This window comes from Colletes latitarsis, chromosome 5 (genome assembly GCF_051014445.1).
Source record: "Colletes latitarsis isolate SP2378_abdomen chromosome 5, iyColLati1, whole genome shotgun sequence".
NCBI lineage: Eukaryota > Metazoa > Arthropoda > Insecta > Hymenoptera > Colletidae > Colletes > Colletes latitarsis.
This window is the reverse complement of record NC_135138.1, coordinates 34,351,922-34,377,234: the sequence shown is the minus strand read 5'-3', so window position 1 is coordinate 34,377,234 and position 25,313 is coordinate 34,351,922. Positions and strand designations below refer to the sequence as shown.

General features: G+C 37.4%; 1 long non-coding RNA gene across 1 annotated transcript in view; it reads right to left on the bottom strand.

Moving 5' to 3' along the window:
* The window catches only part of LOC143341986 (uncharacterized), an 83,792-nt gene that overhangs the window by 21,500 nt on the left and 36,979 nt on the right, over positions 1-25,313 (bottom strand). The window contains exon 3 of the long non-coding RNA XR_013079710.1: positions 5,194-5,223. This is a non-coding gene — a long non-coding RNA (uncharacterized LOC143341986). The remainder of the gene's footprint in view (positions 1-5,193; positions 5,224-25,313) is intronic.

The following is a 25,313-nucleotide window of genomic DNA, read 5'->3' as shown; positions in this document are numbered from 1 at the left end:
CCAGCAAAGTGAAAAAACAAACTGGTCGTAGCCGGAATTTTGAGCCTGTGATTAAATGCATGAGGCGCCGGTGAATTAGATTAAGTACTCTTGGGCATAGATCGTGCTTCAGAATTTCGTCCCCCCCCCCATCCTCTACTTTCTCGTCCTGCTTCTCTGCAGCCAAACCATATACCCTTTTCGGTCTCGCTCCCTCTCTTTCTCTTATCGCCTATCCTATCTCGCTGTATGAAATAGAGTGGTAGGGAAAATTCATTGGCTCGAAAATTTCCAGCCACGAGCTGTTGCTCCCGAGCGAGAATGATGCCCGCGTTCATGCGCATTCAATGTTCGATCTCTGGCTATGCATTATTTATCGATTATAAAACTTCGTACCCGACCGTGGTACATTGTCGTCGAATCTTAAGCACTGATAATACGAATCGAGAAACTAGACTTTTCGTTGGAAATAATAAGCGAGGAACGCCGCGAACAAGAGAATTCAGAAAAATTTGAAAACTTGCGCGCGAGTAGAGTAGTTTATCCGTAATATAAAGCCAATTTTCGTTCGCGCGGAATTCCGGCTTGAGGAGACGAAATCACCCCCTGAAAGAAATGCAAATCTGTCTTTCAGGCGAAATATTTTCAGAATGGCGAGAGATATTGAAAACAAGTTTACGTAAAAGTGGAATACTTCTACATTTGCCAAAACCGAGAACAAATAATTCCAGAGGAATCCATATTTTACGAATTGTGCTTGTTTCGAGAATTATTGATCCTCGGTTCTGTTGATATATAATAAAAGAATAAAATTTTCTATATTTTTTTAATATCTGCTGTTTCAAAAATACTGTGTCAAGCGATTTCGAGTGATATCACTCCCTCGAACCGGAATTCTGGACGAACGAAAAACCATTTTACGGATGATCCATGCATACAATTTTTATATTATTTATATTTTTAGATTATAAAGTAAATTGACAGTGATTTAATTCTCTCACTACCATATTCTATTTGTAAATTCTGAATCATTTGAATTAATAATAAATAAATAAATACTTTTGGGGTTTACTAACACACCTATGATTCTTCGACTGTATGATTAGCAGATACTATGTAAAAAGATAACCCTATAATAGTTAATCAAGATAATCGCCCGCTAAATACGTAATAGGGAACTCCGTTTATATTTGTACCATTCTCGTATTTTCTATTACGCTATTTTCTATTACAGAAATCCAAATTGATTGGCGTAGCTAAATACAGTGCGGTTGAAATAGAACCCTTCTCATTCGCATTTCCGTTACCTGAATGTTTCCCAACTGAAACGTTTCATTATCCGAACGTTTTAGTATTTGAACACGTACTTATAAAATATTCGTCGTTCAGCAAAAATTTTATCCCGATTTTTTGCTATGAATTGCACTCTATTTTCCACCCGAGTTCGAGAAAAATTTATCTACACGAATCAGCCTGCAAAATACGTCACCGACCCTTCTTAACTTAGCTTGGACCTTCAACGCCGATGGTACCTATCTTCAACAGTATTGATTATACGTAACAATTAGGTCAGAGACCTTTATTACTCCTTCGTTTATCTGAACAAAGAAAATTATAATCGTACATCGAAGCTTTTATTAGTAATAAAGTAATAAAATTTTATTTCTCTTTGCACGTAAAATCTGCTATTCCTGCGTCCCTTTACTTGCTGTTTTTTTTAAATAAATTTGAGTGATTCTGTATGTTTTACTATAAAAATAACTCTTGCATATTCGATCTCTTCGTGCCACGAGCTCTGCAACTTATTTCAAGTATATTCCCTGCAGAACGACACTTCCATAGTGACTTTATTTTTGAGCTCAGCCATACAGTGACTACATAACGGGCGGGTGCAATTTTTTAGAATATCTTTACTAAAATCGAAAGCAAAATTACTCTCGAAACTTCGTTGTCGTACTTCGTACAGAAGAAACAACACTGAATATTTCAAAATGAAATTTGTTCAGGCTATTCCGTGTATCTTCGTCGCCCATAGCGCACGGAGACGTACTCGTTCGCGTAGCAAAAGCTTCCGGTGTATTAAATATTCCGCGACAAAGTGAATTTCGTACCTGTTGATTAGATAAAACGTCGTCACCGCTGTCACGGTGCACCCGAACGTTTAAACCGACTGTACGTTTAATCCGGCTGATAAAAAAAAAGAAATAAAAAAATTCCACTGCTCCGATATCCCAAGCCCTGAATATTAAAACAATCGTCGCGGAGCAGAAACCTACCGATGCGTTTCGACGAATTATGGATGTGAACGTCTGAAAAAAAGATGCAGCGATTTTCCATTCCCGTGTTTTCAGCAACGACAGCGAACGGAGTAAAATTAACTCGTCGATTACGCGGGCATTTTTAATCGACGATGAAAAACGATTATTAAACCGACGCGACGCACGAAATGTAAATTCCATCGGTCGATCCCGGGGTTTTGTAATTGCGATATAGCAGAAACTGATAAGGTACGCATGCAAATCCCAATATGCGAGCATTTTCATTTTTTATCGCAGATGTTGCGCGATCAATCCCGATTCAATTCTCATTTCCCCGAATTTTCATTCCCCACATAATTTATAAATCTCCGCCCGGCCCGTAACCGATAAAAGATCGCCCGCGATATGGGAAAGCAACAGCCCCCGTTAATAAACAATTTACCTTTCGGGAACGACAACACACGAGAAATAATCGAATGACCGACTTTCCCAGCGAGAAATTATCGAACATCGTATTTCGGGAAGAAGTTGAACTTAAAGAAGGAAAATACGTACGACTGGGTTCTGTGTAATATACAAAATAAAATTTCTGTTCCCATCGTGTGGTTTATTGGACGATAATCGCTAAAAATGTTTTCGAAAACGTCGCGAGTGTGTTCCAGTGTTTAACAAGGCTCCCCTATGGAAAACATTTCGTCACGTAGGAAACAGTCGCTCTCGCAAAAGCCCTCAAATACGTCGTTGTTGCTGATAAAGCGCAACGCTCGGAAGCGTGTAAACGTTAAAGCACGAAGCTGAGGGATTACAATCGTTTCGTATGTGACTTTGTAGGTACGCGAGCAGTGCCATCTCATTTCGGACTACGCGTCCTGGAGTTTAACAGGAACCTAATAAACAGCCATTTACCTCCGTCTAACGTTATTTTGCTTTGTATGTAGCCAGAGGCATTCAGTTAGTTACTTGCCTGGGTACACACATACCTGGACCAGCTCGTGGGCCCTGTCACATTCCGCGCGAGGTACGATTATAAAGCTTCTAGCAGGATTCCGCCAGTCGTTTATTAGGAGAACGGTTCCCCGTGGGGGGCCCACCAGACGCAGAATTTGCGAGCAACGCCGCGACGAAACGAGATTTTCGCGATATTTCCATACTTTTTCCACGGGTAACGTCGACGGCCATTACGCAACGGAATCGTTGCGATAAGCTCGTCCGCTCTTGTTTCGACCGAGCTCGTTGAAACGCGTGCAACCCGACGAAGGTAAGGATTTATTAATTATACCGCGAAACGCGCGTCGAATCAAATGATCCACGCGTTCATCGTGCTAATTGTGCCTATTTTCGAGAATCTCGCAACACGTTCATCGTCTATGAATTCTTCATGAAAAATCCGAAGCGCATCAATCGGTTTTCGTACCAAGCTTAATAGCATCGAATGATTCGATAATCGACATTCGATATTATGGAATTTTCATCGCGAGTTCCGCTGCTGATTCGATTACGTTGTAATTCGAAGTCCCATCGATACCGAGCAAAACGAATATTCTGTAAATAAACTGTTTCGCAAAGTCAAGCGTCGTAATCGAAGAAGCTTATTTTAGAAAATGATTTCTATTGGAAATTAGTAAGGTATTTATATAGATCGAGAATCGAAAGAATGTATGAAAAGCAACTTTAAGTGTTCCGTGATACTACTGGTCGGATCAGACGAACAAATTCTCCAACGTTTTCATGTTTCGACGGTTTAAACGCCAGAACAAACGTTTCCTGCACTTAACGACACGGCAATCATTATACCACGAAATTTGTTTTATTATACCCATTCGAATAGAGCAATAAAACTAACATATCCGAGGCAAATACTGTCTTCGGATATCATAAAATGAGCAGTGAAAAGAATAGTGTTCCATAAAACGCAGTACTCGAGTTACCTCAAACGTCAAACTCAAGTAACGACTCGCTAATCTGACAAAATACAGAAAAATTTACTGCTATGATTCGTTCTCCAACTATTCGACCAAATATGTCTGCAAACTCCAATTTCAAAGGACAATTTCGCTAAATACGAGATTTGCAGTTAAATAAAAAACTTTAGAGATCCCAAAAATTCCCACGTATATAGATTTTATTCCAAATAACTGTCGATAAATGTCTAGCATGAATTGTACGCGTACAATGAGATAAAATCAGTTCCCGACAGGATGAAATAAATTCACGACTATTGTTATGCTCGAAAAATTTACGTACAGCAATTAATAGTTCGAATGTTGAAATAGTTGTTACGAAACACGAGCCTGGATACACCAAATCCAACAGCGAAAATATCGAAGCCATTCAAAATATTGATTTTCAATATAATTCAAAGTAAAAAAAGGTAACGAATGTTTTAATTTACAGTTACGTTGATAAAATTCAAACTGATTCGCGTTCTCCACATTTTTATCAGCTACAGAATATTTCACAAAATACTAAAATTCCCGTTATTCGTCCAACGTCAAACCGAAAAATCTATGATTCGCATTAACAGACCATTTAGCAATAACACGAACAACGAGAGATCACTTAAAACAAAAGTGATGAAAGTGTATAAGAAATAATATATCCGACTCTTAGAAAACAGAGCTAAATAAGCTCTTTGCTTTAATACAAAAATGGTTAAGTCGATAAAGCTGTTCCATCGGAAACCCAGTACGTTATTTATGACACTTACGCCGCCTTCTATTTCCTTTCTAACACCATTAAAAATATCTAGGCGAATCTAAATACGTTTTCAATTGTATTTCTCCAATCTGCTATAACTAATCTTGAGTACCTAATTTCCTGCGTGATCTTGAACCTTCGTCGAATTTACCCGCGGGAATTTTCTTTTAAAAATAGGCTCGCTATTTGAACAATTTTATAAAGAAAATAGCCGTATATAATTTCCCGAGTAACAGAGAAGTCTATTCAATGCACTCACCACTGCAGGAGTTCCTCCATCCACGCACTTCTGAAAAACAAAATTAATAATAAAATTACTAAAAGCACTTAAAATTAATGGTAAATATACTGAATATTCAATACAACATTCAAATAATTGTACAATCCTATTAAATTATTGGATTGTGGACCATTGTGTTTTATTTGTATTTACATGTGTTATACTTCATGTTTGTTGTCAATAGATACTGTTTGCAATTGAGAATATTCGCTAAATAATCTGTTCCACGAACTCTATGGGAGTTCAACACTTTTTCCATATAACTTTATTTTATTCCATAACAACAGTCCCTCTGTTGAGATTCTCTAAACATTCGGATGGCGATAACTATTAAAGCAAGAGAACAATTACGACTTTGTAAAGTGTTCAAACGGTAGTTAAAATTAAAAGGAAATGGTGAAAGTCTCTTGGAACCGCGTTCCAGGCACGAAAAGGATATCGAGATGTGTCTTTTGTAACAACAGCAACCGTAATGACGATAATCCAATCGTGCAATGCCGTGTGCAGAGAGGGAATCCCGAGCAGACAAGGCGGCCACATTAATATCGGAATGACGGCCGAAAATATAATGCAGCTGCCGGCTGTCATGGCGGACACATTCCATGGAGGACGACAGCGCAAACGTGCTTTGCAAACAATAGCCTCGAACGCGACGGTGGAGTGGAAGCTGCGACAAGACAGCAAAAACGGGTTTATGAATCAAATATTATGCGTCGTGGCTCGTGTGCCGCTCCTGCCCGTTTAAACGACCGACAAAGCGAAGCTGTGCGCCTGATGCGTGTATAAATTCCCCCGTGCTTTTTAATGTTCCGCGTTAATCACAAACGCCGGACGCTTTACGGTGCTAGAATCGGCCAGGCTCTCTCCTCGACTTCCGTCGCCGATCATTTCTATGCCCAGAAAAGTTCTCGTCCTGAAACGTCGACGGCGCCGGGTACGATCGCTGGCAAAAACGTCCTGGCAAAATGGCACTCGCGCGTACCAGAAACGGAAATTTTTATGCGTGGCACTGGGCAGAGGCAGAACGAAAAATTGTCCGCTTTCGATTTTAATCTACTTTCCCAGAATGGCAGATTACGCGTTCCCGATTGCTATGTGCAGGACTTTGACAAGTCGAGGGCAGAAATGGTACATGCCCCTCGGACACCGTGTTAAAAGTAAAAAAAGTTAAATTTATTTCTGCAACGTTTCCATCCATTATTTGTCAAATAACATTTTTGTTTTATTATTAGTTGAATGAAAGCATTGGATCGTCCCATACGTGCAGAGTATTGTAGTAACCATTATTTTAACGTACATTCTTCGTTCAGAATGTAAACAACATTTTCTGTATCAAATGTTAAATAAAAGTTAGAATTTGAAATTATTTAACAATTAAATGTTAAAATAAACATAGAAGACAGCAGAAATAATAATAGTTGATATGGTCGTCGGATAGGGGATGAAACGCCCTTTAAAATGAGCGTTTGTACGAGTCGATAGCTTTATTAGTTCCGGAGATATAGCGATTTTAGTTTCAAGTCGATGCGGTGACTAGTTACGGAGATATGAGGGTTCGAAGCTTTGTTTACGTCAATGAACTATCTTACTACGGTCTTAGCAAGGTCGTTGACCGGCACGTGACTCGTAGTAACTAGGTCAGTCGGCCACTCGGTCACGAGTCACGTGCGAGAAAGAGAGGTCCAGCGCGACGCGTCAGACGAAGACAGAGATAGTCGAATTAAGAAAAATTACCTTTTACATAAATTACGATATCTCGAAAACGAAAAGTCGGATCGACAAAAACCAAAAGCCATTTCAAAGAGGAAGGTTTACCGCTTCCAACAGTGGCTCAATAATGGATAAAGCACTAGTAGTTTCGGAACTACACGCGTCGAAAGTTTTAGTATTTTTAATACGCGTGAATAGGCTTTAGCAAGGCGAAGAATAGAATTTAAAAAATTACCTCTTTACATAAATTACGATATCTCGAAAACGGAAAGTCCGATCGACAAAAACCAAAAGCCAGTTTGAAGAGGAAGCTTTGCCACTTCTAACGATGGCTCAGTTATGCAGAAACCATGAGTAGCTTCAGAAGTGCACGCGTATAAAATTTGTGTACTTTTAGTACGCGTTGGTAGATGGTTTATTAAACTATCACGACAAGTAGGGAATTATTTGGATAATTTAATTTGTAATAGTTTTATTAAATGTTCAACAGTTTTAGAGAATTCACTAATTACTGGAGAAGTTTGTAAAGAACACTATGTTTCAAACAATTGTGAAATCAACTATTTACGTTACATTATACTACGATTCTTTATATAGGACGATTGAAGGAGACAAAGTTTCAAGTATACAGGATATTGTGTTAAATAAATATATAGAAATTCAAATAGGGAAATGGGTCGTGTCAAGTAGAAAGACTTCACAAACTAGGTCTGAAAAGCAAAAATATTTTACAGTATGGCAGCAAATATAAAAACTGGAAAATTAAGTTGGAAGTTGTATTTGTAAAATGTTAAGTTTGTTCATACAGTAACCATTATATACAAAAAGGACAATTTATATATTTGTGAACGCCTTATGGTGGTATATCCCTTTAAAGATTTCAAACTTATCTTGGTTCATCCTCGATAAAAATGTTAATCTAAAAAATGCAAGAAGGTAGAAGCTGCACCGGAATCACTTGTCTACAAATATTTAACTTCCACACTGTTCACAATTTTTTGCTCGAGTCAAGAGGCTCTTGCATACCGTGAATACAAGTTTTATTTTGTATTTGTTACATATTTCGAGGAATATATATATTTTTAGTTTTCCTGTTTTGTATATGAAGCAATCGATCTCTCGACGTGGATTACCGATAACTTGACATAGATAAATTACCAACTCCCGACGGTTCGAAAACAGGCTAAAGGCGTTACGTTCAAACTAGAGACGGGGAACCTGCTGCCCCATCCAGTCTTTCGAGGTGTTCCATGCTGCTTTTTCGTGTACTTTTTAGAAATGGCGTTTATTTTAAGTAATGAAAATCAAAAACTCATTACTTCCAAACCACTATGCTACAAATGAGTCGTTTAAGTCGACGTCTCTACCTAACTTGAAATAAAATATTAAATATATTGATTTCTCTTAATTCAACCTAGCTTAATTTATATCCGAGTTCCTTATCAGGAAGGATTTTAATTGTGCAGTAGTCATAGTTAGCAAATTACTGTGTTTTCTGTATTTCTTAATATCCTACTAAACATATTGGAAAACGATAAAATATGATTTCAAAGTTTGACGCCAACATCTGCATCTCGTACGAACCTCATGTCCTACACATGATACTCGCATCTTTATAAGATACTAACCTATGCACCTAACTGTTTACCCAGTCAGTGTACTTAAATAAACTGCAATATCGTAACACATTTGTTTAGATTACTTTCCCGAAGATGTATCTGTACACAGCTTGCACGGAGATACGTATCAGATCGAGTCTTATTTGCAATAGCAAAGAAAGAGTACGAGCGTACTCTTGATGAAACAAATATGGCGACTCTCGTACACGCAGGGAGGGACCAAGACGATACAGCCATAAATCATCATTTCAGAATCGCTCCTAGAAAACCTTTTCTGCACCCGTGAAAATTTAGGCACCCGCAAAGAACATAAAACAAAATTACGTACGTCAATAGCTTGTTTTCCAGTGTTAACTCTGAACGTTTGCTATCAGACATCTTTCTCGTTTCAATTGTGAGTTTAAACACATTTGGTTCGTATCTGTCTTTCCAAAGTTAATCTACCCAGTATTGTAACAGTATTTAATTAAGGAACTTTGTGGAATTATGAGAATTATATGACTTGACTGGTGGACATCTGTTTCGCGAAACGTATCACACAAAACTTGATTTCTAAGTTAAGTCGTTTGCCTGTGTCCGCAGAGTGAAGTTTCCGCCCTGTAGTGTCAGTCGCCAAGGGGTTTGACGCTCGAATACAAACAGAATTTGAATCAAGCGTTCCTCGAGCCGTACGATCACGAAGTTAAATCATTGGATGTGAGAAACTATTCCTAATTATTCGACTAATTGTATACATCCTCGTATCTCTCGCGTTCCCTGGTACCACTTCTCGTATACTTGTTACTGACACCGAGTTGTTCTTATTTAACGTTTCTCTCTCTGTAGATTACTCATCGATATAAAGATGAACGAGCACCGCTTGCTCATTTAATTATCGCCATTATCCACGCAGAAAATACCAATCTCTTATAGAATGATACTACGTATTTCAAATTCTATCTGCTTTTTGTATTAAACGTATTACTCTAGCATATTTGAACGAAAATTATTTTTGGTAATCTATAAAGAAAAACCAATATTTGATCATTTTGATCGCTAATCACGATTCCGGAGTTGAGAATACCAAATTTAAAATAGCGAAATTTAATGTAAAAGATAGAATGTTCAATATCAATTAAATTCTCCTTAAATTTAGTACTCGATGGTTTCTGAAATCACTGATTACACAAAATTATATATATATAGAAGAAAATTGGAAACTGTTAACTTAATAATTATAATTATTCTCAACATTCTTATTCAATTCGAACAACGTTCCATACACCTCAGTCTATTTATGTTCAACACAATTCGTTGTTTAGTGAAGAAATTCGAAACCACTGGTTCAGTTTTAAGTAACGAGGAGAATATTGCTGGTCTATGAAAAAATCTATCGATTTCACGACGTTCTCGTGAATCAGGCGTCAGACATCTGTGTAGCAAATTTTGCGTGAAGACTTAGTGGAGACTTATGGGGCCATATTAAGTCTCTCGTTTATTTTAATAGACCACAAAGTGTTAGCTGCCCCAAAGCAAACACCGTGCTATTCGAGAGATACGACCTGATTTATGTGTCGAAGTCATCGAAAATTGAATTTGCCGCATTCTCTCCATCGAACATAATCGTGGTGGTCATTTCGCGTACGTATAATGAACGCACTCGTCTTCTTTTCGAGTTTAAAAAACCCTTTTTTAACTAAACTCCACAACGATCGATTTCTCCTAATAAAAAATGAAAAGAAAATTACGTGCAAAATTTTTTCACAACTTTGTATTAATTCGAGAATAATCTACAGCAATGTTGCTTGTTCCCCCCAAAAAATTGAAAAGGCTGTTCGATACAGCCGAAGAGCCACGGGTAGTCGACCGCTGGTATTTCGTTCGTACGAACCACACGAGAAAATCGGTAAAAAGCGTCGTCGTCGAACGAAGCCCAGTAACAGGTGTTGAAACGAATGGTTAGAAAGGCGCGGAGAAAAAGGACGAAAGGCTCGCGCGCGACAAGACGGCAAAAATGAGTTTATGAATCAAATATCACTGGGTGCAGGCGTGGTTTGCAGCCGTTTAAACGAATGCCAAAGCGAAACTGCATTCGCGGCGTGTTCCGGCCGTCATGGATTATCCGACGGCGTTGCATACAACCGAACGCCAGGAACTTGAAAGCGTGGAAACGGCCGTGTGTGTTCTAATAAAGTCTAATGAAACGAATTTACGCTCGATAATGCGTCGTTCCCTAGAATGCTATGGAAATGCTTCATGTCGGACCGCTCCATTAAATTACAAACGCACCGTTATCCCGCCGCGCTTGTTCCAAACGTTTCGACCGTATTTTATTGAACAATCGATTGAAAATATTTCGAACCGGCGAAACGATTGTCGACGGATGCTTCGATGCATCCAAACAGCATACTACGCATTCTTCGACGCTAGATTCAAGGACATCGATTTCACATGGCTTTTTATTAAACCTGTCGTGCTGACAATCACGTTAAAATACGATTTTTTAAATAATATCTGTGAGTTCTGGAATTTCAAGTATGGGAACCTAAATCTAGTGTTAACAGTATACGTATACTCTTTGTTGACAGATTTATCCTTATTATTTTATTATGGTTTCACGGTAAGTTTATTCATTAAAGTGAATCTAACAATTTCCTTTGGGCAGAGATGGTATATAACAGGCGAATAAAATGATATTCGTGTTCGTATAAATATCTATTATTTCCAGAGAAATTTTGAAAAAATTCATAGTACCAAAACAAATTGAAATGAAACCCTAAAAATAATCAACATTTTTATAATTTTACTTGAATTAAAAGTGTCAAGGCTTCGAAGCTTGGCAATAAGAATAATGCAAATTATGTACATACATTATTGTTATTTTGTTTTACATTCATTTCCTATTTCTATTATTTCTGTAGTCGATAATAAATTTCGCGTGATGATCGCTATTAAAGTTCGAACGTGTTTTTCCAATCAATTACAGAATTTACCATTATACGCGTGGACTACTAATTTTCCGCGCCATAACGGCGTTGGATAGTTTTCAGGGTTAAGTATCCAGTTACTATTTTACGCCCGAGATTCTCGGAAACTCTCGAAAGCCAGATGAGAAAATATAAAGCGTTTTATTGCGTGGTAAATCTTCCGTGCAATAGATCCAGAGAAGATAGCTCGAAGGATCCGATTTGCATAGACATTAAAAAAACTAATTAAAATCTAGCGTGCTCGTCATCCGACACGTCTGTCAGCCATTCTGCGCGAGTGGCAAAGGCTCGTTACTTTAATTCGCTTCGTGGTAAACGTGATGTACACAGTGCAGACGAGCAAATGGTACGCCACGGGACTAAAATAATTTTACACAACAACGTCTGGCAAAGTAACAAGTTAAAAAAAAAAAAAATAATAGAGATTCCCGTCTATTTTCCACAAGCGGCCTATCGCGCGAGCCGCGTTTAATAAATAATCGCCGTTATTTGTGCCGCGTTAAATTTTCCATCGTCCGTCGTTAATTATCATTGCGTCGCTTTGATTATCATTCATGCCCGCGAAAATGGCTGGCGGAATCAGATTCGAATAGGACAGTCTGTAAAACGTTTCGACGTTGCTCGAGGAGTTTGAGCGAAAATGTAAATTTCCAGCGATGCTCTTCTTGCATATTCAATGCGAAAGGGGGAGAAAAGGTATCATCTCCGTCTGTAACCATAAAGCGTGCAGAAATTGAGGGGTTGTTAGATTACAGCCGCGCTTTTCGAGAACACCCTTTACTCCTCGCGAACACAAGCGACGAGAGAAAATTGCACGCTCGATTTGAAAGGTGTAATGCATCCATCGTTTATTTACGATTCTACGAAATGCACAAGCGACTCGCTGGAATTTCAAAGGGCCAATTTCCCCACTCGCTTGTTCCGCCTCGAATCAAAGGTTCCGAGAACATGTAAAGCGTAAATAGATGCACAGACGCGATAAATTTTCTTCCTTCTATCGCTTCCACTTGTTTTGTTTTACCATCAGATACGAATCACGACGATGCACCACGGTTAAAAAGAAACATTTACACCGATACACTGTTCTTTACTCTATTTCAGTTGATAATAGTTACATATATGATCGAAGGTATTAATAGAATTTCATTTAATTATGTAAAATGAACTTCAATTGCAGTTTCATTAGATTTTTGAATAGTGTTCCAATAATACGTTTATAATTCACTTTTCGTCTGCTATCACGATGAAATTTCCCGTAATTTCCAGTGATTCGTCACGGAAGCCAGATAACCAACTAACCCCTTCCCTTCATTATTTTCGTTCGAGATCCGATAGAATATCCAATCCGATAAATCTCAGTCATTCATTTTCTCCGTGGATTTTGCACTTTGCTCTAAAAAATGAAAAATCCTCCCGATATAAGCAGCTTATCTCTCAGCTAGTATTGATTAACACTGCTGACTCGTGACGATTTCTTTTACAGTTACGTTTATCTCGGTGCATTTAAGCTGATTGAATTTTTCTTGGCCCATACTATTCAGCATTTTACTTCTACCTTATCGAGCATATTCTTTAGGATACGTCTGCGGCACGATATCGCGGCTGTTTGCCTCGCTTTTCTCGTTTCTCCGTTTCCGGTGGCCTCCCCGAGCTCCTGTGCACGCCTCTATTAGCGAACATCTTGCGAAAAACTTTTCTATCGGGTCGTTGAACATGTTCCTCTCGACTTTCGAATTTAATTTTAGCTTAACATGTCTCTAGTCGGTGTACACATTCTTTTATTAAAATAAACTACTTGTTCCGTATCAGCTCTGTTCTGAGAAGCCATTTACCATCAAATAATGATACAAACAGTTGTTTTTCGTCACAATTTTACATAGAAAAAACGTTTCTTTTGTTTCGTTTGTTTTGTACACAGTTTTGTTAAACAACGATTTCTATATTCATTTAAAATCTATAACCACGAAGACACTCTTCGATTTAACAGATCTATATTAAAAATTTCTCGTTCCATTAATTTAATATTGCTGGACCACGTTGAGAGATTTCGTAACTCAAAGGTTTCGAGAAGAGTAACTACGACGCGATAAAAAATTGTTATTCACGGAAGCTGCCGTTTCTATCCTTCCCGAACGCCCGAGTATCAGTTGCATAATTTTTCTCCCCCGAAAAAGGGAATGGATAAAATGTACGACGTCGATTTTGCACATGCCATCTCGTATACCTTTGAAACACTTTGAACGACAAGAAGAGCTAAATATGATCGTGATATCGTTGTTATATATGTTACGGTTACTTGACATAAGGTACAAATCCGATACTCCATCACCCCGCCGAACGTGGTCCATGCTTGTCCATGAGCTATAAAGGATTGTAGTGATAAGGTAAATGATGAAAACCGACACGTACGTGCCTGGACAACGTGAACTGGTTTTATGTGCTTGGTTAAACGTTTCGTGAATCGTTTTGCGCGTTTACGATGCTATAGACTCCGCGTGAAATATCATTTTTACACTTACCAACCATACGCGGTACCGATACGTCCGAATATTCGACGGAAGAAAAAGAATAGAGCACCGATCAATTTTCCTGCGAGCAAATAGTGCGATACTTGGAACTGGTGCACGCAACAGAAGATACATTTTGGCTCTATGTTCGAATTGTTTAATTTTTCAAACACGAATAGTTTTAACTGGCATACGAATAAATAATTCGTCACATGAAACCACAGATTGAAAAGGGATAATTAACTTAATGAACACGATGCACGGAATTACAGTGTTTAAATGCTATACTCGATTCGTCCACGAAGTATTCAAGTATAAACGAACTCCACAGTTTTTCCCGCAGAGGTGGATGCAAATAGCAGATTGAAATGATAAATTATCCAGACTAGAATGCACAACATTGTCGAGACTTGCAGAATTCAGCGTTTGTTTTGCAAGAAATTAGTCGATGGCAATATCTACGATACATCGAATAAGGAGACGCAACCTCTTACGCGAATTGATTCATGAATATTTAATTTTGACGTTCGCTTCCGTCTGCTTCCCCGAAACCAATTATAAATTTTATTATAATACAAAGCAGTTCTATTCAGCAAATAATCAATACCTTCATTAAAATATAATAATTTATATTGATCCTTTTGCGCTCGTGATTTAAATGTAAAGGATCGTTGAAATCGAGGAGTCGATTATTAATAAATAATAGCAACGAAATTTGTAGTTACGAGAAGTGGAATAAATACTAGTTCGATCCGCGTATATATCGTGCTTTGGAGAGTGGAAAAGTGAATTTCTAGCAACATAGAATTAAAGTATAACGTGGTAGAAAATAGAGAACAATGAGCTGACACTTTCGACTTTCTACAAAATGACTTGAAATATTCAAAAATTTAATTTCTCCAGTAATAATACATCGTAAAATGTCCATTAGTTATTTAAATCTTTATCCAATAAAATGCTTCCGAATTCATTGCAAATAAGGACTGATAGTTCTCTAAATAATTCAGAATAATTATTTCCCGTTAAACTTGCTCGCCATTAAATTTATCCGAAAATTGAATAGATAACCGTCTTTTCCAAAGTTCTGTTTAAAAGTAGAAGACAGAACGGTGAATATCAAGGAAGACCATCAAAGGCAACGATATCATCTTACCCATTTCAATCTCAACAAGCGATAAGTCTCGAATCTCGTACATAATTGAATTTTGCTTTATGCGCCACGTTTGTGCGTCGAGGGGAGAAATTTTTGTAAAACGACGTGCTTCGTTAATAATTTGCACAGATTTTCGACGACAAAACCGATTATCAAAATCAAAAAAAGAAATTATTAAATTAGAAGTTAAGAAGAAGGCAATTTCGTTCTTCAATCCTGTTATTAACTAAAAAGAAAATTCAAAGGAAACTTAACGAAAGGAATTGGAAATGTTTGTTTAAAATACAGAAATTACAATCACTAATAAATATTATTGGAAATTTCGAAATGGTTTCCAATGTATTTTCAATGTTTAAATCTTCGAAGCATGGCACGATTCATTCCTTTAATTAGAGAAATTCCTATTAGCTTCTGCGTGCACTCACATTTATCTATTAATGTCTGCTTTACTATTCCTGTCCCTAATTGTAATATCTTGATCGAAACTAAGAGTTCAATTAGGGCTGCGGTTCCCAAACTATGCGTCGCAAGTTGCTTGGCAGAGTTGGCCAACATTTTATGCGAGTAAAAGATACTCAACGAAACGAACATATAGCATTTCGTTGAATCGAAGTGAGACTTTTATCTGTTGCGAAATATTGTATTCCACGATTGAAATTGTTATCTTTATTTAACGAATAAACTGTTGTTTAATTCATTTTATTAGTTTCGCTTTTGATAAGGGAACATAAGACACTATACCGTGAAATTCTCTCGCGAAAAGATTCGCTCGAGTTTTAAAATGGGAAACATTATCTCATCCGCCATATTATTCAAACATTTATCCAAGCGACTATTTCTGACGCTGAGTAATCACGTGAAAAATAACAGATCCGAAAATTTTAAGAAAGCACGGGCGGATAAACTTTTTACTTAAAAATTTTCCGAGTTTCACAGAAACGGGATTAGCAAACTTGGATATCTCGTCTGAAAAAAGATTATAAACTGTAAAGGTACGTATTTCGACGAATAAAGGCCCCTTCGTTCGTACATTTTCTCGAGTATTTAATTTTTTAATGTGAAAAATAACCACACGAACATTCGCGGTTGCTTGATAATTTTAAATCCCACCCTTTGACTTTATCTCGTTTCCACGCAAAACGAATTGTCTCATTTTCAGTTGTATCACGGAGGACTCTTGTACACTATACGATTTGTGTCCCTTATCTATTAATGGCGTGCTTCGTTCTTTCCCACGATAATGCATTTTCTCTTCTAAGATGGAAAGATACAAAAACAAATTCAATTATGATTATACGGAAAGAAAATACGGCATTGTTATATGGTTGAGAGTACAAAGGCGACCTACAGGATTTCTTCATTTATGTAAAAGTCCACCGCGAAGTTGTCTTGGAACTACAATTTTCCTGACTCAGTTCCGTGAACGAATTGTCGTGTCGTCTTGCTTAGAGGCAATTAAAGTTTTCATTATCCGGTAAATGCGGCTACATCTTCAAGACGCTCGACCATTCTGCGTTGTCAGAGAATCCGAGGAAGACGGGTAAATGAAAACGGGCGCTCCCGTGCTTTTTTATAATAATCACCGTACATATTTTTTTAATCCTAGTCGACTGTCGCGTTCAACGTGCCACTCGATTCGCGCCTCTGTTTAATTTTCTTCGCGTATTTTTCCAGAATCTATCGCTAACACGAAAGGGCTGAAAATTAAAACATTACAATCTTTAAGTTTCGATAAATTCATCCTATTTCTAGAATTGGATTCCCAAATCTTGCATGAAGTGGTTCTTTTGATCTTTGGCCGTGTCTAAATTTTATTTCATCGCGTTATAAGAGTTATTAAAATCGTTGTCTCGGTGGCGAAATTAAGAATCGTGTTATACAGGGTGTTCGGCCACCCCTGGGAAAAATTATAATGGGAGATTCTAGAGGTCAAAATAAGACGAAAATCAAGAATACTAATTTGTTGATGGAGGCTTCGTTAAAAAGTTATTAACGCTTAAAATTCCGCCCGTACTGAATTTTTTTCTCGAAAAGGGGTAGGATTTCGGGGGTATGTGTAATGACCAAAAATAATTGTAAATGAGCCCCTCAAACGAAAATAATTTTTTTAGAACGATTTGACATTTTTTAATTTATAATCGCGAAACGTTCAAGGTAGGGGTAACTGAACTACTCAGTCGCGAGGAAATTACGTCTTTCATTCGAGAAAGTGACGAATTGTATTTGCCCGGAACTGATCGTGAGTAAAAGACGAGAAAGAAAACGTGACTTTCAGCTAACTTCGCGACGTGTGTCCTCCGTGACTCGTTACACGTTTTCAAAGTCGTCTTTTTCACCGTAAGATCAAGGAGGCGCTTCATTAGACATTCTTTCCCGTTTGCCTCCAAGGGAATGACAAAAGAACGACAGTTAAAAGCGCACCGAGCAAACAAAAGGCCGCTAGCTGACGGGTCTTTTGGTTTGCATTACGACACTGTTGGGTGTCATCAAGATACATGCAATTACACATCCCTAAAACAATGGAGGCCATGCTCAGAAAAGTAATTTCGCAGCGGCATCAAAGAAATAAGTTCGCGGGGGAAAAAATGCGAGCTCTCGTTGAAACGACCCGGCAGAAAAAACCACTTGGAAAGTGTCAATTTGCCGCGACATTTAAACTTGCGAGAGCCGGTACTTCTCGCGTGAAAAATATACCTTATAATTTCCCCCGATTCTCGATACCAGAATTTCGCGCGGGGAACTTCCATGAAAATCTAATCAATTATACGCGGAGAAGCTTAAATTTATTTCAAGCTCGTACAGTTCGCCGACAACTTTATTCTGTGAAAGCGAACGTATTTTGCGGAACTTCCGCGTCACGGGAACACGAGACGCGAGAATATGATACGACTAATTATTTGTACACATCAACCCTTCCGGACCTAACAGTATTTTTAAACGTGTATATTTAGGAAACTATGTTATTATCTTCGTCAATATATCTTACAGCGAACATTTAAAACTGGAAACTGCGAGCAAAGTTTCTGAAAAGTCCTACTGTGGATCATTAATTAAATAAAAAATATCACCAGACAGACTGTGAGAATATAATTTCAATTTTTACGTCAAAGTCCCTGGTTCTACTTTTTTATTCAAATCTATTAAACCTCTATTATCAAACTGTACATATAACTTGTTAATGATTATCTAAGGGTGTTTTTTCCTTTTGACGACAAGACGAATTATATTAGTTCGTGACACAACCTAGTTCTTCGTCCAGAAATAACTTACGAAATGTGTTTTTGAGAATTTTTGGCAAGCTCGAATGCAAACTCGATCGAATAAAAACTACGACGTTTAAGCGGAATTTTCATTTCATTAATCAACGGGGGAGTTAAAGTGCCATTTGAATTATATCGGCGAGCGAACGCAGGATATTTAAAAATCCTGCACGACGGAATTTAAACCAGCGTAAACTACGTTCATTAAAACAAAGAACGGCACCGTTGCGGATACGCGACAATGCGTGCGCACGGTATTCGCATGGAGAACAGGGTTGTGAAGGTGGAAAAAATAAACTCTCAGAAATACAACCTATGTAAAACACCCGGAGACAGCCAACGTAGCAACTTGCTAGGCGTAGTTATATCCCTCTCCATCTAGAGTAGTTATAAAACGTAATCTCTCGCATCGACTTTTGCTTTTTAATTCGCGTTATAACTTGCACGAAATTATTCCCACTCGGTGGTACTAAGCCCGAGGCAGACCAGTTTCATTAAAAGATACGTCCCGAAACGTTCAAAATAATTAGAAATTATAACATTAAAGCCAACAACATCGGGTGTTGTAACAATTTATTTATTATACGTCACAATCGTCACCCTCGAAGTTATTGATATAAATTAATCCACGAAGAAAAATATACTTTAATATTGAAATGGAGATGTTGCAATATGATTTCTCGTAATATCGAATAATCTCAAACGTGACGGTCGCCTAAAATTTGATTAAATGTTTTGATACTTCTATTTTTTTTTATATATATATATTTTGTGTTTTTTTATTACAGCTTTATAGCACGTAGGATGCACAATACAGGTATCATTTGATACCTTTACTCGTTTAGAGCCTCGTAGCCTGCTTTATAGCTAATATTTCCGCAAAGTAAGTAGCCCATATCTTCTGTCGGACCATAAAGAGCAACTAAATCAAATTTCATTCGAGTTGAACAAAGATAATAGGAGTTCTAAAGGAATCACAAACCCACGGACTTTGAATTCGATAGCAATTGTCTAGAGTCACACAAACTTGGACGATTTAAGATTATTAAATAAAGTATACAAAACTAATTCTGTATTAGTGGTTTCTATAAAGAAGTTTCTCTGACTCTTTCATCCAAGTATATGTCGTAACGTGGAATCAATATTAAACACATGTTCCTTCGAAATTGTTGCTAATGATTTAAGATAAAGTTTCTATCAGAAACCGATGTCGTTGAAACTAACCAATGTGTATAGATATCGCAACATCGGTTGAGTCGTCGGCTGGTTTTCGCAGTTCTTCCAGTTATTGCAAAATCGATACTCGATGAAGTTTGCATGAACAGCGTGCATTTCAAGAAATACGTGGGTGGGGCGCGGTGGAATAATGCTTGTATTTCTCAAAGTGTACTCGGTACAATTTATCAAAAAAAGAGAATGTCATAAAAAATTGTTAAAGAAGTATAAAAACTAAGAAAGACTCCTTTTAAATTATGTTATTACAAAATGAAAGACCTGCAAAGCTAAGGGTGTTCAGCCACCCCTAGGAAAAATTTTAATGGAGGATTCTAGAGGCCAAAATAAGATAAAAATCAAGGATACTAATTTGTTGATTAAGAGAAAGAATTTTTTTCTCGAAAGTACATAGGATTTCGAGGGCATGTCTATTGACCAAAAATGATTGTAATTGACCCCTGCAACTGAAAATAATTATTTCAGAACGATTTGAAATTTTTCAATTTTGTCGAAAAATTTGTCCACCTTCCTGAATTTTTTTCTCGAAACTGCGCAGGATTTTGAGGGTATGTTTATTCACCAAAAATGATTGTAATTGACCCACGCAACTGAAAATAATTTTTTTAGAACGATTTGAAAAGATTTCTTTTCACCGAAAAATTTCAGGGAAACGTATCAACGTATGGTCAGACATTTTCGGTAAGGAATTTTTTTCTCGAAAATAAGTAGGATTTCGGGGGTATGTGTAATGACCAAAAATGATTATAATCGACCCCTGCAACTAAAAATAATTTTTTCAAAATGATTTGAAATTTTTTAATTTAATTTTTTTAACAATCAACAAATTTATATGCTTGATTTTCGTCTTATTTTGGCTTCTAGAATCTCTCATTAAAATTTTTCCCAGAGGAAACCCCAGTACAATATTATATGTATTTAGTATATTAAATTGTTGCTCTATCTTATTTTTTAAAATTGTGTTACATGAAAAATTGAAAGCATTTATTGTATACAGGCTGTGTAAGTGAAAGATTGAATAATTTCAACATAAAATATTTCCAGTAATGCGGTAAGAAATCTCTTATACTCTTATGTATATATATTCTATCTTCTAAGCATAGTAATCAATGTTGAATACACATAAATTGGCAAATAAGAAAACCGACCAATCCTTTGATTGCCAATCATGGTAATGCAGGTTCTGTTATGGACAATAACTATGATACGAGGAAGAAACACGGTCCCAGATTAATAGTCGAACAACACGTTACCATCAAGATAATTACCGCGTATTGTACTTACAGAGGTATCAGACAAATTACTGATCTAACCGATAATAGGAAAGCAATAATTCCATTTACTGGCACTCTAACGCATTCCACTGTTTAATATAAATACAACAAACTGAAACAAAACAATCAACCGTTCTTTGAGCCAGAATTTCATCAAGTCACAAAGAATGAACATAAACGCTGCAAGAACAAATATCTCTCTAGCTATAAAACGTTGTAATTAATAAAACAAACAGTTTTACAAATATTACAAAATTAATATAACAAATATTCACTTTGTATTTTCTATTTTATATTTAAATTTATCTAAACACACATTTATTATTCGATAATTCTTAATCGTGTAATTTGTATTTCTTCTCTTTCCTTTGAAAATTACCCTAAAACTATTGGTAGAAAACTTCAAGGAGAAATCATAGCTCGTTACGATTACAACCAACGTTATTGATCAATATTTCAAGTTCCATTAATGGATGAAATTCTCGTTGCGCCGCGCGAGTCAAAGCGTTGTTTACGCTGAATAAATAAAGCAGTGACGAGGACGATTCTACTACGATTAAACAAACTTTCTATAAATTGAATTTTACGAACACTTGCCATTTTTCTGAATCTCTAAATATTTATCAATTCGCTTATTTACAGGAAGGAGAGCTCCATATTCTAATTAGCACTCGGAGAACCTAAAGGTACTTGCTGCTTCTCAACGACCACCGAGACTACGATAAAGCCAGGCTTCAGACAGGGACTATGTGATTGCGAGTCGGTTTCCCAAATCAAGGGTACGCGTAACGTCTCTCCATCGCATACCTGCATATTCTATGCGGCAGGTTTGCGCAAGAAGTATGCGGAATCCAGAAAATCGTTTAAAAGATTCTCATTGGCCTGCTCGTGGCGTCTCGTACCCTTTCGCAACATTGGCGGAAAATTGAGGATTTCGAGCACCGGATCAATTCCAACAAAATAGAAGAATTTATGCTGTTTGAACTACCGAGGCTCTTGACATTTACAGCTTTTGAACCGTCGGGCTTTGACGTATTTCGGATTTGGACCTGCACGCCGGACCGATCGAGCTTCCACGGGTTTCTCGAATGTTCAACTTCGATCGCCCGGTCGGAATTTCGAGGGTTTTTAAATGCCAGCACGGGCATCGAAACTTCTCCGGAATATTTATATTTTGCAAATTCGATCGTTGATTTCGTTCGCCGCGTAATTCGTGGGCACTGAAATTATTTAACGTCGCGACGAACCGAAAGGGACGGTGCACCGGCGAAAGGAATCGTACGAACAGAGAACTTTTCCTCCCCCGTTAGCCCGTTCATTAACTCCTTGAGGGATTCCATACATTACGGACGCGCCTTATCCAGGTGAAACGTATGGACTGTTTGCGTGCATGAGGAAAAGCCTTGGTTTTAGGACTGTCGAGGGGCAAGGGTGCAGTGGGTGGTAGGGTGGGAGATGTCTCGGTATCGGGCTGGATCTATAGATCGTAGTGGCTGTCCCCCATGAATCACACCCCTATCTGCTGGAATACGGGCTGTATTTACAACGGCACGCTAACCCTCCCTTACGAGCGACGACCACCCTGCCGGAGCCTATACGCCGTCAAGGCGCGCCTATATCTTTCTAATCAACTGTTTGTCTAATGTCTATGTAAATACGGTATGTTAATTATCTCGATGGTAACGTGTACGCCAGCTATTAATCTGTGAAACATGTTTCTTCCTCGTAGGTGCACTTCCTGTCTGTCCGGATGGCGGGATGTTACAAATCGGCGGTCTAGAACGTTTACGATTGATTTTTTGCATTCACGATCGCTTCCATCTTTCGTCCAACTTCTCTGATAAACGTTGGAAAAAAGGCAGGCGTACTCGTGAAAGATAAAATAGCAGATTGTTTAGGAATAGATTGCAAACGCTAACTTTCAACCTTCCAGTTTGCTTTCACTCTTATTACGAATTACGTTTCCATTTACTTGGATTTATATAATTTCTCCCTTGTTATGGTTAAAGAATAAATGAAAATTAAATATTGAATTTTTGTCAAATTCTTTGCCTAAGTTTTAAGGACTAAAAATTTTAAATATTTTGAATATCATGAATAAAAATTCAAAGGGTGAGCTAACAAATAAAAAAAAAATTAAAAGATATAAAATTTCGACGCGCCCAAAATGATAAATAGCCACGAAGAATAAAATTACTTTTTACAAAGGCTGTAAGATATTTTTCTTCTCTATACAAAGAAAACGTTAACAACGATATTTTAATAAACATGTATTTAGATATCCCTGGTGTGGTTTCCCGCGGAAATATCATACGAAAATTTGTAGAAACGACTATGCGAAAGCTGGTAACAAATAGTAATTAATGCAAGCATGTAGGGTGCTCATTATCTAAATATCCGCGCGGAGAGCTTACAGGGTTCTGAGAGACTAAGATTCTCAGAAATACTACTTACGCTGCCCACCGCTTCCCCATGCAGTACTCGAGGCTGCATTAGCAAACATAATTACAGAAATTTGTTGACATTACGTAAACGTCGTACGAAGTAAAGTATTATATGACTTATATATCACTTATGTGATGTCGCTATCGTGCGTTTCAAAGAATTTGTTCTGAAAAACAAATTTCTTATTTCTTACTTTGTTTAAATTTGCAAGTATTTTCCACGTTTACGCTCTTTTTCTAAGACCAAGAAGACTTATTACGTATTCAGTTTATTCGAGAACTCTAAAATATTCTGATAGTTGACTCGAGAAAGCGTCATTTTAGATTTAATAAAAATTCATAATCTGTGATTAACAAATTTTTCAACCCGACTTCTTAGATTCACAGCCACCAGAAAGCAACGTACCGACAAACGAAAACTTAAAAAATTGTTATGAATTATTACTAGTTTCTCTTCTGAATAAACTCTCGATATTTAGCCTGAATTTCGACAAAATCGTCGGTCTGCGGGCATAAGCTTAAATGAAAGGGGTTAAACTGAAGGGTACCTTGGCGAAACAGTGCTAATACCGCATTCCACCCTCAAAAAAGAAGTGCCCAGACCGTACCAGGTCGTGCCGCTTGCTTTTACTCCCGCCTAATATGCAGTAAAGAGACTCGAAGCTTGGAAGCACGAGGTACTAATTAACCCTCCAGCAACTGCGGACTCGAAATTACTGATTTTCGGTGATACAAGCTTATCTTTATTCCATATTACTGCAGCTTTATGATCAATCGCAAACACAAATTAATTGTCGCTAAATATATTTCATCATTTTCTTTTCAATTCCTCGGTCAAGCACTCGATGTTATTTCATATTGAACTTACAACCCCCTATTTTTCTCATCAACCTTTTGCTTCTGAAATACATTTTTAAACAACAGTATGTCGCTGAAATAGTAAACCAAACCAGAAACTATTTTAATCGTATGTAATCTTGCACTCAATTATTTTGTATAATCAAAAGAAGGTTACTGCTTTATGTGTTTTAAATATTTTGTGACGTTGAATCGACTGAGTCAATTAAAGGTTACGTTAATGCTGCATTAAATAAGTAATTAAAAACATGAACTTTATCCATGCTTCGTACAAAATGTAATTCGACTTTGTGACACGGAATCATAGCACACGAGTCTTTCGTTGACACTAATTTTATCTAATTTTATCTATGTAACTGAATTCTCAGTTTCTACCGTATTATTGCGACGATACAATGGAATATCAGGGGGGGAAAATAGTACCAACGAACGCGACGAAACGCTATTTTCGCGGCCAAATATCAGGATTGGATTACACGCCAGCATAACTCCTGAAATTATGGAGAAATTTTGTTAAGATGATTAATGTCTCTCTATCGATCACACTGGCCGATGCTCGCTAAAAGCAACGAACCTGGAGTTCGGGAAGTAAAGAGCTAATTTTTTGTCGCAATAGAAACAGCGCGAACAGTTTGAACGACTAATCATCTCGACTGGAGTTTTTCAGTTTTCATAAATCATTCGTAAATATGTGTCTTTCGTTCTGCGCCATTTCTGTCCTTGCCTTTCCACGAAAATGTGTTCGACGGAAACTACATTTGGAACGATCGATCGTGCGGATAATCAATTCTAAGGAATCTTTATTTAGAATCGTTCGAATTAGAATCGCTAATTACGGATTTATTCTACGGTCGATCGATTCCACTGTCCGACATATTTCAAAATACTTCCATGCATTCACGCGTTATTTTTCAGAATAGTATATCGCATTTCAGTCGCTCAAGTACCGACCACATCTACTTTATTATACAGGATAGAACTAAATTCGTACAACGAAAATTTACTACGTCATTTCGTAGAACAGCATAAAAAGTTGGTTGCTGGAATAAATAGGGAAAAATCCCTGGACGAAGGA